This window comes from Acanthochromis polyacanthus, chromosome 14 (assembly GCF_021347895.1).
Source record: "Acanthochromis polyacanthus isolate Apoly-LR-REF ecotype Palm Island chromosome 14, KAUST_Apoly_ChrSc, whole genome shotgun sequence".
In the NCBI taxonomy this organism is placed as follows: domain Eukaryota; kingdom Metazoa; phylum Chordata; class Actinopteri; family Pomacentridae; genus Acanthochromis; species Acanthochromis polyacanthus.
In genome coordinates this window covers 37,296,361-37,309,651 of record NC_067126.1, presented here as the reverse complement: position 1 = coordinate 37,309,651, position 13,291 = coordinate 37,296,361, and the positions used below count along the sequence as shown (strand labels likewise).

The 13,291-nt window shown below is 42.0% G+C and overlaps 1 long non-coding RNA gene across 1 annotated transcript in view; it reads left to right on the top strand.

Moving 5' to 3' along the window:
- The window catches only part of LOC110951940 (uncharacterized), an 80,928-nt gene extending 71,688 nt beyond the window's left edge, over positions 1-9,240 (top strand). Inside the window, exon 4 of the long non-coding RNA XR_002595759.2 lies at positions 5,952-9,240. This is a non-coding gene — a long non-coding RNA (uncharacterized LOC110951940). The remainder of the gene's footprint in view (positions 1-5,951) is intronic.
- Positions 9,241-13,291: the final 4,051 nt, after the last annotated feature.

Genomic DNA, 13,291 nt, shown 5'->3' with positions numbered 1-13,291 from the left:
CTATTAGAGTTGGCCTGGAGCTGGCTGAAGGAGAGATGAGGAGAGTTAAGCCTGTCTGAGTGAACCACTCCGGCCGGTCTCAAGAAGAGAGAGCTTATGCCACATCCGATTCAAACACTCGTCACATCGCTCGCTAACCAGAAATCACCCTGGCGGAAATCAAGAAATGCAAGAAAAATCAAGGAAAAAGTGTAACGCTCCAAACCATCAAGTGCAAAAGAAAGGAAATTATGATGACAGTGTTCATACTGCCATGAGTAATGGTGTGAGTCAGTCATGTTAGAAGTGGATAACAATGCGAGTCAAAAGTCTATAAATGTGACAGGTCTTTTAGCTGGAGATGATGGATGGAGTCTATGATGCAGACACTTCCTGTTTCTCTGGGTGCAGAGCCGCGGATGAAAGAGCTGCGGTGTGTTTTCAAACCGAGGAAGAACAATAGGTCAGAGGAAGAAAGAGTTCCCCTGACCTGACCCCCCGCTCCCCCCACTACCCCTCACCCGCCAACCCCACAGCCCCCCTTCTGTTGAGACTAGGGGCCTGATAGTTCTGACACCACTGATCTCTTTGGCTGACTCACACAAAGAAAGAGATAGGAGCTACCTGTGGGCATTGTGTGCTGCTTCTGCTGCTGCTCCTGCTGCATAAGCACCTGCCTCATTTTGGAATTTTATCGCAATTTTAGCACTTTTAGAAATACAGACCGGAGAAATGTCATGACAGTGTATAATTACAAGACTTATCCTCAAAGTCTGATCACGTACGATAACAGGTTTCTTCATTCTTATCATTGTATGTGAATGACAAATACTTAAAGGTGCACGCCATTATTTTGAAATGCAGCACCGCCCATGCATAAAAAAACAGCGTGAAAGCAGTTTTTGTTAGTGTTCAGCTATGTTTTCGCATTGAATTTGGTTTTGAATACAGATGGACAGTAGGGAAGTGGATTAAACTGAAGGTGCGGCTCAAGATATTTCTTTTGATATTTGGATGCTTTTTTGGGGGGCTTTGAAACGTTATCGCTATTGGAATCTTTTGTAGCCGACGTGAATTGAGATCGACTGCAGCTACAGTTCTCCATCAAGGGGGAAAGTACAAACATTGTACGGCCACACGTCAAGCTTGCAGGGCCGAACAGTTTGACTCTTAAATGTTCTGAGCGTCATACGAACCGCTGGAACTTGTGACTAGCGTCCAAGTGTCGGCACGATTTTCAAACTAAAGAGGAATCATAGAAATAAAAAGCAAAAAGAGACCCTGGATAACACCCTTTGATGCCTTGAAGCTGAATATTGATGACAATATACAGTATCACTATATCAGAGAATGTTCAACCATATTACGACCAGCTCTGCACAGATCCATGAGGGTTTGTGACAGCCACCTGTGCGAATATATGTTTGCCTTTTTTGCTGCTCCGCCACATGTGGCTTCCTTTGGGAAACCAGCAGAGATGATTGATTATGGCCTCACTGATTATGACAAAGATGTTTTCTTTATAGTCACAGTTCTGGCTATAGAACCTGGCAGTTAAGCATTCGCGGTTTCATTTTAGACACTTAATAATAGTGGATGATTTGCAGGAGTCTCAGGCTAATAATCCCAGAAGACACTGTTAAAAAGACGGCAGTGCTGCAGTATCTCCATCCTAAAATAAATAAACACCAGTGTTCAAAAGTTTGGGGTCACCCAGACCATTTCATGTTTTTCATGAAAGCTCACACTTTTATTCATGCGCTAACATAACGGCACAAAGGTTTTCTAATCATCAGTGAGCCTTTCAACAGCGTTAGCTAACACAATGTAGCATTAGAACACAGGAGTGATGGTTGCTGGAAATGCTCCTCTGTACCCCAATGTAGATATTCCATTAAAAATCAGCCGTTTCCAGCTAGAACAGTCATTTACCACATTAACTATGTCTACATTGGATTTATGATTCATTTAATGTTATCTTCACTGAAAAAAAACAGCTTTTCTTTCAAAAATAAGGACATTTCTAAGTGACCCCACAATTTTGAACAGTTGTGCAGATTCTAAAAATTTAAAAATGCCGAAGGTTTATGTTGGAAAATATGGATACTGGAGAAAAAAATAGAATAGAATATCCTTTACTAGTCCCATAAGGGGAAATTTTCATAAGATTATCTGCAAATCATTTGCAAAAGAGGCCATCCACACATTGTCTCTGCCAATTTGTAAAGATTCCTTGTTGAAAATTCCAGACACATCAGAGCATTTGTTCTCTGCATTGTCTGGATGCAGAGGATGATCCTTGTACTCATTAACACTGCTGCTTGCAATGGTGGCAAACAATATTCAATTACTGTACTTGATCTCTAAATGTCCAAAAAAAAAAAAAAAAAAACCACACAAATCCAAAACTCTGTCTTCCTGCTTTTACTGTAAAATCATAAAACTACACACCTCAAAGAAGTAAAATGTTTATTCAGGAGCTATTTAGTTGAGCTGCAGATTAATTGTGATTGTACAAACCCCAGCCTCTCAGTTCTCCAGCAGGTAACCTCACTTCACCCTACACGTTCAGCAGCGGCTTTACACCCTCCATAGGTGTGGGCCCAGAAACATCCCACATGGTAGCTCACACTGTGATAGCCTCCAGCTCTTCATATGAGGTATTCTGTGTGTGTGCACGCATCTGGCGGTGTGCGCGTATGTGTACACTGGCAGCCTCACTCTTTAATTCAACGATAGCTCTTTCATCCTCTGTAAGAGGGCCGCAGGGTCTTGCCCTCTGAGCCCCAGAGATGAAGTCTAGTGTTTATGTGCGTTAGATTTCCATCCCACAGAGCTGGCCCTCCCCTTCTACTCACATTAAAGAAGAGATGTGGACAACAGCTCGGTGGTTTACTTTTTCATAGTTGTCAGTTTCTAACAGGCAGCGAGGGTTTAGGATAAATAGCTGCTGCTGGATGTATTACAAAACTATTATTGCTGTTTCCACCCTGGCTATAATGGGGCTCCTCTTGTCTCTTTTTAGTGTTCTTATTTGTCAGTTGGAAAAGGAGCTGAGCCATTTTTATTCATGCGTTGGTTCTCAGTGCACAAGCAGAGAAATCCTACATAAGATAAGATAACACAGGACAAGATAAACTTTATTGATCCTTCGTTTTGGAAATTTACAGCAGCTAGATACAGATGGAAACAAGATAGATTTCACAAAAAATGAACCAAAGTTGTGGAAAGCCAAAGATCATTATGAAATATACAATCTGTCTAAGAACAATCCTTTTTAAAGAACCAGCTCAAGACAGATAAGGTGAAACCAGCTTTGAAAAAAAAGATAAGATAAACTTTATTAATTCCTCACTGAAGAAATTTATGTTACAGCAGCTACATACAAATGAAGAAAAGATGAAGTTAGAGATTAATAAACCATTTAACCCACTTCAGAATAAACAGAAAAGATGTAACCAACTTTGAAGGAAGCATACGCAGAACGATGAAAATGACCTGAGCTCAAAAATCTTGTGTATTCATTTGTGCGTCGCCATGCTCGCCAGGGAGAAGTCTAACATACAGCATGAATACAAAAGCAAAAGTGAAAGCGCCTCGAGTGAAGCAGACAGACACACTAATGTGCATTCATGTTCTCATTCAACACAGGCAGACATGTATGCACACGGTGACGCACACGCGTGCGCTATGCATGGCTGTTGATATACGCACACAGCCTGAGAGAGTGGTGGGTCAGACTGGTAGCAGAGGCCGGAGTTGACCTCTGGTGAGTGTGTAGATTTATTCTAATCAGTACTCTGCTTCTGACAGGTTAACTGCTGCCCTCTGACCCGGGGAGCTCTCTGGGTGTCACCGTCCTTGTGTTCCCTGTCCGCTTTTATCGGCAGCAAAAAGAAAATGTAAATTAAATGCAGCATAAAAATAGATGATGGGAGCTTGTTCCTCTCATCCTTTTATTCACCCCATCTTATCTCTCCCTCCTTCCGCTGCTGCTTTTTTTTTTCATACAGCTGCATGCCCAAAATGAAATGAAGGCAATAGATGCTTACCATTTTTTTCTCCACCTTGCTCTTTCTTTCTTTTCATCAGCAAGTTCCATACAGCTGGAATAATAAAAATGATGGAGCGGTAGAGGAGCAGGTAGTTTCCTGAAGCTCTGACAGCTGATGATCACCAGTAGAGGTATATGTTTGTAAAGGGAGTGCAGCAAACAAATTATGATGTGAAAGCTTTCCTTCTATACATCACACAGGAGAAGAATAGAACAGAAAGCCTCCTCTGTGTCACTGTGTCTCTTTCTCTCGGTACAACTGGCCTCAGCGGTTGCAGAAGGTAGTGTTTCATCTGTTGTTGTGCCTTTTCAGAGCGGCAGAGAGGGCAGTCGAATTAGATAGCATTGTTATGCCTCCATCAGAGCAATTTTCCAGCGATGCCGCTAAAAGCCCTCACACACTTCATCAGTATTATTGTAATTCTTTAGCTCTAGGTTATTTGGCAGCTGCTGTGCCCCACTGGCAAATCCCATTCGTGATGCCGTCCCTTTCACTGCAGCCAGAGATCCATTGATTTTTCTTTTCTCTCCTCTTGCCTCGCCCAATTCATTTCAGATTGCTCGATATGAAACATTTTAATTTCTGCTCGCACCTCCGCTCGGGTAACGGTCAGAGGTTTCCCTTTTTCTCCCTCTTTGTGCTAAAACATGTTTTTCTCGACTCCTTAACCCGTCAAAGGAGCCAGAGTAAATTGATTTATGTCTTTCTTTTCAGTTTCCTATTTTAGGAACTTTATTGATTTAAATAAGTTTACAAGCAGTGTGCACACCTTTAAACACATGCAGATATGAAACTATATACAGTTAAAAATCATATATATATATAAAAAATAATGTGTAATATATTTATATGTAATATACACAAATATAATTTTATGTATAAACATTATATATGATTTTAGCACTATATTAGTTCAGCTTTGCATGTGTTTAAATGTGTGCATATGTGCAGGTGTGTAATCAGCAGTATTCCCCCTATGATTGGGCATGGGCCATTATAGAAGCTATGTGCAGTCTGATGGAACCTATTGATGTTTGAGTACACAGGCCCTACTTAATTAGTCCATCACACCCACTGGTTTGGTCTCTATAGGATCCCCGTAAGTGGTGCTCCTTTGCATATGCCATGCAATTTCTTAGGCGAGCTTCTGTTGTTTTTATTTCATTTTAAACTGATGGGAAGAAAAACAAACACTCCATACGTCACAGGAGGATAGGACTGTTTGATTCACTTGCAGAGCCTGTCTGGCTGACTGTCTTCCTCCGCCCTTATACGCCTGGAGGTTTTTGTCGTGTGTGTCTGACAAAATTTGTGCCACTCTACGTTTTGCACACTAATCTGGGAGCCTTGCGCTCGGCACGGCAGACATTTTGGACTGTGTCATTGATTTGGAATCGAGCTCTGCACTCCTTGTCCTTCACTTAGTGTTGAAATCAATGATGCCTGCTTCTGACCATGCATTAAAATCTACCCCACCTTTACACACACACACACACACACACCTCCACCCTTCCTCCCCAGGACTTTGACTCCTGCTTTTAATCTGCGCTGTAGCCTGTGTTTCTCCTTCACCGCTGGACTTGGAAATGTGCCATCCATGAATATTCAGATAAGATGCTTGCTATAATATTGTACATTACCTGCCACAGCATTGAGAGCGAGGTCCATCCTGCACAGAAAGAAAAGTGTGTAGGCAGAAGAAGGAGCTCAAATCTGTCTCTTCTTTGTTCTCCGGTGGTTGGCTCTCTGGCTGGGAGACACCGGCAGTCTGAGACAGCACCCTACTGCTCTAAAGTGTGTGTGTGCGTGCTTGTGTGTGAGACTTGTTGTGTGTGATGTGCATATGGGTTTGCATTATACTACAAGAAGTATGATATATGAAACCAAATGACCTGTCAATGTACCTGTCCCCTGCAGGTTGGCCTTTGACCTGTGACTGCTGCATTCCTGCACAAGTTTTGGACATTTCCCTGGTAGCCACCTGGAGAGCGACTGGCCCCAGACCTCAGTCTATTTTTCCATCAACATCCATCATTTGGGAACAGACTGGCCTTACCCAAGACATGAAACTTCAAGAAAATGTTTTCTACTTTTTTTATTTTTTGGATCAAAACAACAGGAAATCTCTGAAAACAATAAGGCAGTTATTATTGTTAGACTGAGATGGACTTTACTGTCCTTTAGTGCACATTCGAAAGAAACTTGCATTGGCTTACTGTAGTATAAATAACACTATACCCCCTTCTATTAAACAACAAGATGCTAAGATTAATAAATAAGTGTCTAAAAATGACTACAGCAATACATTTAAATATAAAAAGTATATAAGAATAGCGTTGTGTATTGCAGACAAATGTTACACAGAATGTATTGCACATCAGTTATTGCACCTGAGCTCATTGCTTGTATGAGGATGGTGGGGATTCATGTGAGATTATTGTGCTTTATTATATCGAGGGTACAAGTGGCAGAATTTGTGCACACATAGTTTTTAAACTACCAAAAGCTCAAAAGCAGAGATGGAAAGTTTTCCTTGGCGAAACGACAAACACAAAAACTACTTTCTGAGCCACAAAAGAATCTTTTTTTTTTCCCACTTCTTGCCATAAACACTGTGTTTTTCCACAAACACTCTTTCCCAGTGTTTGTGACAAACAAAGAAAACGTCAAAAACCAGGAATGAGTGAGCAGATTAAAAGTAAAGAAACTGAAGATCAAGAGAAAAATGAAAGCGATGTACAACTGTTCCTTGTAGATAGACAGGTTTTTTAACTGCCTCGTTGAAAAGCTACTAAGTGTGCGGCAAGAATCACATAGTTTTGCTTTGTCTTTACATGTTGTGGGCCCCATTGTGTGGTTCTCTTCAGTGAGGATTTTAGATTGCGCCTGCTGAGGTTACAGTTACAAACAAGAAAGAACATCTAAAGAGGCCGCAGTTTATTATGAAAGGAAAGCCATTATTTCCAGCATCCAAGCAGCACAGCACACGGGGGAAGGTGACAATAGGTGAGGAGAAGTGAAGGTGGGAGAAATAGGGCAGTTAGACGGGCAGGTGGATGGAGACGGAGCAGGAACAAACAAATGAAGAGGGCACCTCATACGTGGCTCCCCCGCCGGGCCTGCTTGAATAGAGCCAGAGCAGATGTCAAAGGACAAGCCTCTCAGCCACATTGTACACATATCTGTCACCACAGCACCCTGACAAAATATTGGCAACTAGGTAAATATTGTGGATGGCAGGGGGTTAGAGGTGTATGCTGGACCTGTAAGACTTAAGTGAAAATCAATAGTGGTGAGCTGCTGAGGCCACAGTGGTGCGTGTGTCTGTGTCTGCGGTACAGTGTGTTTGTGGTAATGGCAGGCTATCATAATCACAGGACACTTAGAAAGGTCAGAGTGTTTGGTGAGCCTTCAGTATACACTACATATATAGCACTATAAATCTCTCTCTGTATATATGTTTATATGTAGAGAGTGAAGTGAAATGCATTCACATAGTCACACACAGAGGAAATTTGAGCTTTTCTTTATTCTTTTCTTTCTCACTTTAGCCTCTCCATGATTTTTGGATTATTTTGATGCACACACGTGTCAAAGAATTTTGTTGAACCTCTTTTTTTTCTTCCTTTATGGAGTCAAAACCAAATATCGTAAATGTTTAAAGTCCATTCTCTACCTTTTCACTTGGTTTCTCTAAACGCAAAATCCGATTAGGCAAAACCCAGAAAACCCATTTTCTGATTCATACCTCTTTGCTCCCTTCATCGACCAAGCAGAACAGCTACTGCTCACTCACTCAGTAATGAAGACCCCGAGCACGCCCAGACGGGCCTTTTGGGCAAACGTACAGATACACACCGCCACACAGACACATGTCGTAGGGGTTAATAAACACAGCTCAAATGCTGGGTTGAGGACGGGAGCACGGGCCCAGAATCAAGCTGTTTTGGGTTTCATCACCATCCTAAATCTAATTCCATGTTCTAGAGGTGGAGTGGTTAACTGCTTTCTGCTGCAATACTATGGTCATGTCATCTAAGAGAAATCCAAGCGTATGATTAGGCCTCGGTAGGTTTGGGTGAGGCTGTGGGTGGGATAGGCAGGTTGGTTTCAGGGGGACTTTCTAATAGGCATTCACTTGGTGAGAGCTCCCGCCTTCAACACACTCACACACACACACACAATTTCTACACTGTTATTGCTCTGTCTCCTTTCTCTCTCACTCATTTGGTGATCTCATGGAGTGAGACTTTTCCATGGAGGACAATAGCAGTGGAAATGGATTATGATTATAAAGGATAGGTAGTGGCTTGGCACAGCACCTTCACTGTGCAGCATTAATATGGCGAAGCACTCCCCAGGAGGTTCTCTGTCCTCTCTGCCTAAACTGTAGGCTTGGTGATTTCTCTTTATGCCACTTTTCAGTATACACTATACCGTGGCGTTGCACTTACACCTTACATTATATTTGCTGAAAACCTTCAATAACCCTCCGCTCTGCAACTGGGAACATTTGAAATCTCCTCTGGCTTTTTGCTGTTATGAGGGAATTCAAGTGTGAAGGTTTGATATGGTCAAATAATCAGCATTAATTTGATAGAATCACAAAAGCGATACCTTTTTCTTTTTTTTTCTTTTTTTTTTTTGTCTGCCTCCCCCATCAAATAATTAGTTGCACATTTTAGATATTTGATAGCAGTTTGGCCATTAATAATTCATGCTCACTAAATTCATAAAACATCATCTTGTCCCCAGCAAGTAACATTTGATATTACATCTAAGGCCCAGAGCAGAGATGTTTGCCAGAATCCCATCAAATGAAATTTCTAAAAATACTGACTAGCATGTTCTCCCTCAAAGGCTCTCAGTGGCCCTTTAAGAACGACTGGAGGAGGAGAGAAGTCCCCTGCTATCTATTTTCTTTGGCGCCACAGCTCTTTTCTGAACGTCTTCCATTTGATTCCCTGCCTCTCCTTTTTTTCCCCCCTTTTCCCTCTCCCTCTCTTCTAGCCCCTTCTCATGATGTCAATTTAATTCAATCTAAAGGATTTAAAGCGACCAGTATCTTTTAATGTCTGTTGGAAAGGCACTTGTAACACATTAAATTTACTTTCACCTTTCTGCTGGGATTTTAAGGGGGGGAAATAAAGATCAATTATTTGCCGAATCTGAAGTTTCATTAAAATCACTTTTCTCTGTCTGTGTCCTTGCATCGTTTTAAGTGGGCCATCTGTCTAAACATCTCTCAGGGTCCTTTTTCCTTTTTTTCTGATCATTTCCTCGCCTTATTCATGAACCCTAGGAGTCCAGCTTTGTAGTAGTGTTGGAGCTGGAGCAGCCTACCCCCACTGAATACAGCTCTGGGCCTCAGCCTGCGCAAGACTCCCCTCTTCCCCTGTTACCTCTCCCCCACTCTCCCAAATAGCCTCCCCTCCCCTTTACTTCCCTCCACCTCTTCCTCATAAGGGCCCACAGAATCTCTGAACTTGCTACACAGAAATGACCCGCCTTATTGTGATCAGTTATCCTCACCCTCTCTTTCTCTCTCCCTCTTCCCCTCTCAAACCCACCCACTGTTCCAGATCCCCCTGCCTTCGTCCCTTAGCCTTCCCTCCTTCCCTGCCTCTCCTCCTTATTGCAGATTTGTATGCAGGCTGTGACCTGGGTGGCTACAAAGCACCGCACATTATTCTTGATCATTCCTCTGCCCCCCATGAAGCCAGTTATGAGAAAAGATCCCTTAATGATGCTCTGACTATTAACAGTGTTTTATGTCCAAATGTCTCCCTCGTTCTTCTAACCAACCAGTCAAATATAGATACAAGAAACCGGGGAATCTGCAGTGACAAGGTTTTGGTAAAATATACATAAACCCGTTTGATTAGGACCATAATTGCCAAGTAAAAGTTATAGTCGAATGGCTGAGGGTTCCAGTAGGACTGAAGGGGAACATGATTGGAGCTGATGGTGCACTTTAATGTCAATTTATTCCAAATTTTTTACACTGTTCTTGCATATGCTGTCTTATCAGCATGAATAACCTGTGCGAGTTGGTGATTGTAGCTTGCAAAATGTGCCAAATGGTGTGAAGGTGTCTTATTTGTGTGATAAAAATTAGTTTGTAAAAACTTTTAAAGCAATGTTTGGGAAGCATAAACCACAAACACCGAGCTCATGAATATATAGCGTGTGTGTGTGTGTGTCGTATTTGGGAGTGTGAGATTAGTCTTGATCGGTGTCTCTTGTCACAGTGCCAGTATTGTGTCTGCAGCCGGTCCATCCAGGCCCCCGCATCTCCCATCTCGTCCCAAGCTCATCCCTCTGTCTGTAGGAAGACAAGTCACAGCGCCAGTCTGGCTTGGAGCCAGTGTGGAAGCTCTGGTTAAGTCCCTCTGCCAAGCCTGGATTACACTGAGATGTTAATCATTGGAGAGCATATTAAAAACATTATCATATACTTCCCCGTTTGGAAACTGAAATGACATTTCGGCGGCTGCAAATCCGCCACCTGCGAGCTCTTTTGAGTCTCCAGTAGAAGCCGTCGTCAACAGACACGTCTGGTTGAGGATCCGTAGCGTATTTTGGGTGGAGTTTGTTAAAGAGGAATGCCCTTTAAATTCCAGTCTCTTTTGTTGCTTCATTGTTGCAGCTTATTGTGTCATAAGTAATTCTAGCTGACTTCAAAGGAGGTTGGGGCGCAACTGTAGGGTTGTGGGAAGCACTGTGAATGTCAAGCAACGCAAACGACCTCTCTCAGATGGGAGCGATACAGCTTGTCTCTTGTGAAAATAGCTTGTTTCCCTGTTTTTTTTCTTTGTTTTTTTTTGTGTTTTGGTCTTCCTTCAGATTGATATGTGACCTAAATTTGGCGAACATAAACTTATAACACAGGAACTCGATGCCAAATCTGACCTCCCCAAAGTTTTTGTGTGTTTTATTTTCTGCATTATGTGTGTGTGTGCACTGAAGTGCGTGTCTGTGTGTTTATGTACAAGGTTCACATTTAATGGGGTTTTGTAGCAGTGAGTGGGAGCTACCAAAATGGCAAAGGGAGCAGCACAGAAATAGATCATATTTCTGGTTTCTGTGTTTTTCCTAATAAACCAAAGCAATATATCAGAATTACACATAATCGAGGCTTTTCAATATTGGCTAAGTTGATTAGCGTGAGATGTGTGTAGGAGAAAAGAGGTCTGTAACCAATTCACTTAGGGAGTATGTATGCATTTGGGCCCTTATAGTGAAGCAGACAGACGTTCAAATTTGAATGATGAATTGCCCTTTATTTCTTCTTCTTTTTTGAATTAATCTATTCTGAATTCGGCAGCAGATTTTAGAAGTCCTGTCACTCATTCGGATTCTCCAGTGGTTTAATCCTGTTTGAGTTGCAGAAGGCTGGGGCCAACTTCAGCATACCTTATGCGAAAGACGAGGGAAATGCATGTCGCTATTCCCTTACAGAGCTGTCAGTTGTTTCGGCCTGTAAGCATGTGAGCATTTATGACAAAGAGGGTGAGGATAGTCGTGTAAGAGAAGACAGACAGACTGAGAGAGAGAGAGCGTGAAGAAGTGAGGCATTGTTTTGCAGAGTCGCCGGTAATCAGCAGGAGTTGGACACGCAGAGATTGTTGGCAGGGCTGGAGATCAGGGGTCCATACTATCACTGTCTATGCTACTGGAGGGATCTCCATGGGGGGAAAGAGTGCCCTCTGGATCCCCACACTCCCGACACATCCATCCACGGCCCTCACACACATTCCTTCCATACTCTCAATATTAGCCTGTCCATCTTCCTCTCTTTATGCCTCCATTTAAATCCATCTTTGGGCTAATATCTTTATTCACATCATAGAAAAGGTTTGTTTGCTACATGGTGAACATGCTGGGAACGCGTTGATGAGCACGAAAAAAGTGTAAATGTGTTGGTTGTTTTGACTAATGTAATATACATAACAGCAAACAGGAGTCACACGACTTCCAGATTTGTTTCGCTGCATGTTTCTGTCACATTTTACACAACAGCGCAGTATAAAGGAACATTTTTTTTTGTCTCGCCAGCCGTGAAAGCATCTTGCTGCTCGCGGAAAAAAAGTTACACCTGCACATTTGCAGCTGTCAGAACTTCCTGCTGGTGTTCACATACGTTTTTTCTTTCTTTCTTTCTTTCTTTTTTTTTTTACATACCTACACGTGGGATGTGTTGCTTCAGCAGAAGGATTATTGTCGGTGCACATGTCATACACCTAAATGCCTCATGCTCATTGCTTTAGCAAATTTGCAAGCACACCTTTACCTACAGCAAAAAACTTTCTGCACTCACAGATTTAGCGGCTCATTTTTAGAAGTCTGTATTTCATCGCAACTTTTGCAACACTTTATATACAGCTTTACAGCAGCAGCACGAGGCTTATGTCAGCCATGTGCCGTGATTTTTTTTTCATATCCATGTTCGTTCTGTCTTTTTTTCATGCAAGAAAGTTTCAGCACGACTGCCATGTTCCTCAGCCTTAATGAACCCATCAGTCAATAACAGTCAATGACAGCAGTTCCCCGTGTTATCAGTATTCACGCGGGAAATCGTCAGCTTTCTAATTAAGTGGATCAGAATTAATCAAGCAGCCGCTCACTGTGGCTCTGTGTCAGAGGAAGTAGTTATCACCAAAGAACACAAATCCTTGAACACACACACACACACGCACACACACGCATAATTAAAGTACATATAGGTACATATTCAACCTTGCAACTGCCACTATTTTATACATCTCATTATAAAAGCCATTAAAACTTAGTTAATTAGTCAAAGGCGTAGTTGCGTATTCTGTTTCCTAACAAGAACATCCCAGGTCAGCTTGACAAAAGACAAGAGAATGTGTTTATTTAAGACTGGATAGATTTTCTTTTTTTATTTTCACCCTCTCAGATTAGGCTGCTTTATGATTTCTTTACACTGATGAAAATCTAACTTTGTCTGCATCGGAAATTGTTTGGCATTTAAACTCCGGTCTTGTTGATTTTTGTATTTCACTAACCTTTTGGAGGCGAGTCTGTGCTTCTTTGGTATTTATCCACGTGTTTGGGTACCTTTTGTATTTTGCAAAAGAGTGGAAGAGAAAGCGAGCGAGGCTTTGTGTGTGCTTACAGTATGTATGTTTTTATCTACACTATGTATTTGTGTGTTCTGGTGGGGGAAAAAAAAGAAGGAAAAAGACTGACAGGCTGGTATGTGTGTGCGTATTTGTGCTTTAATATTATGG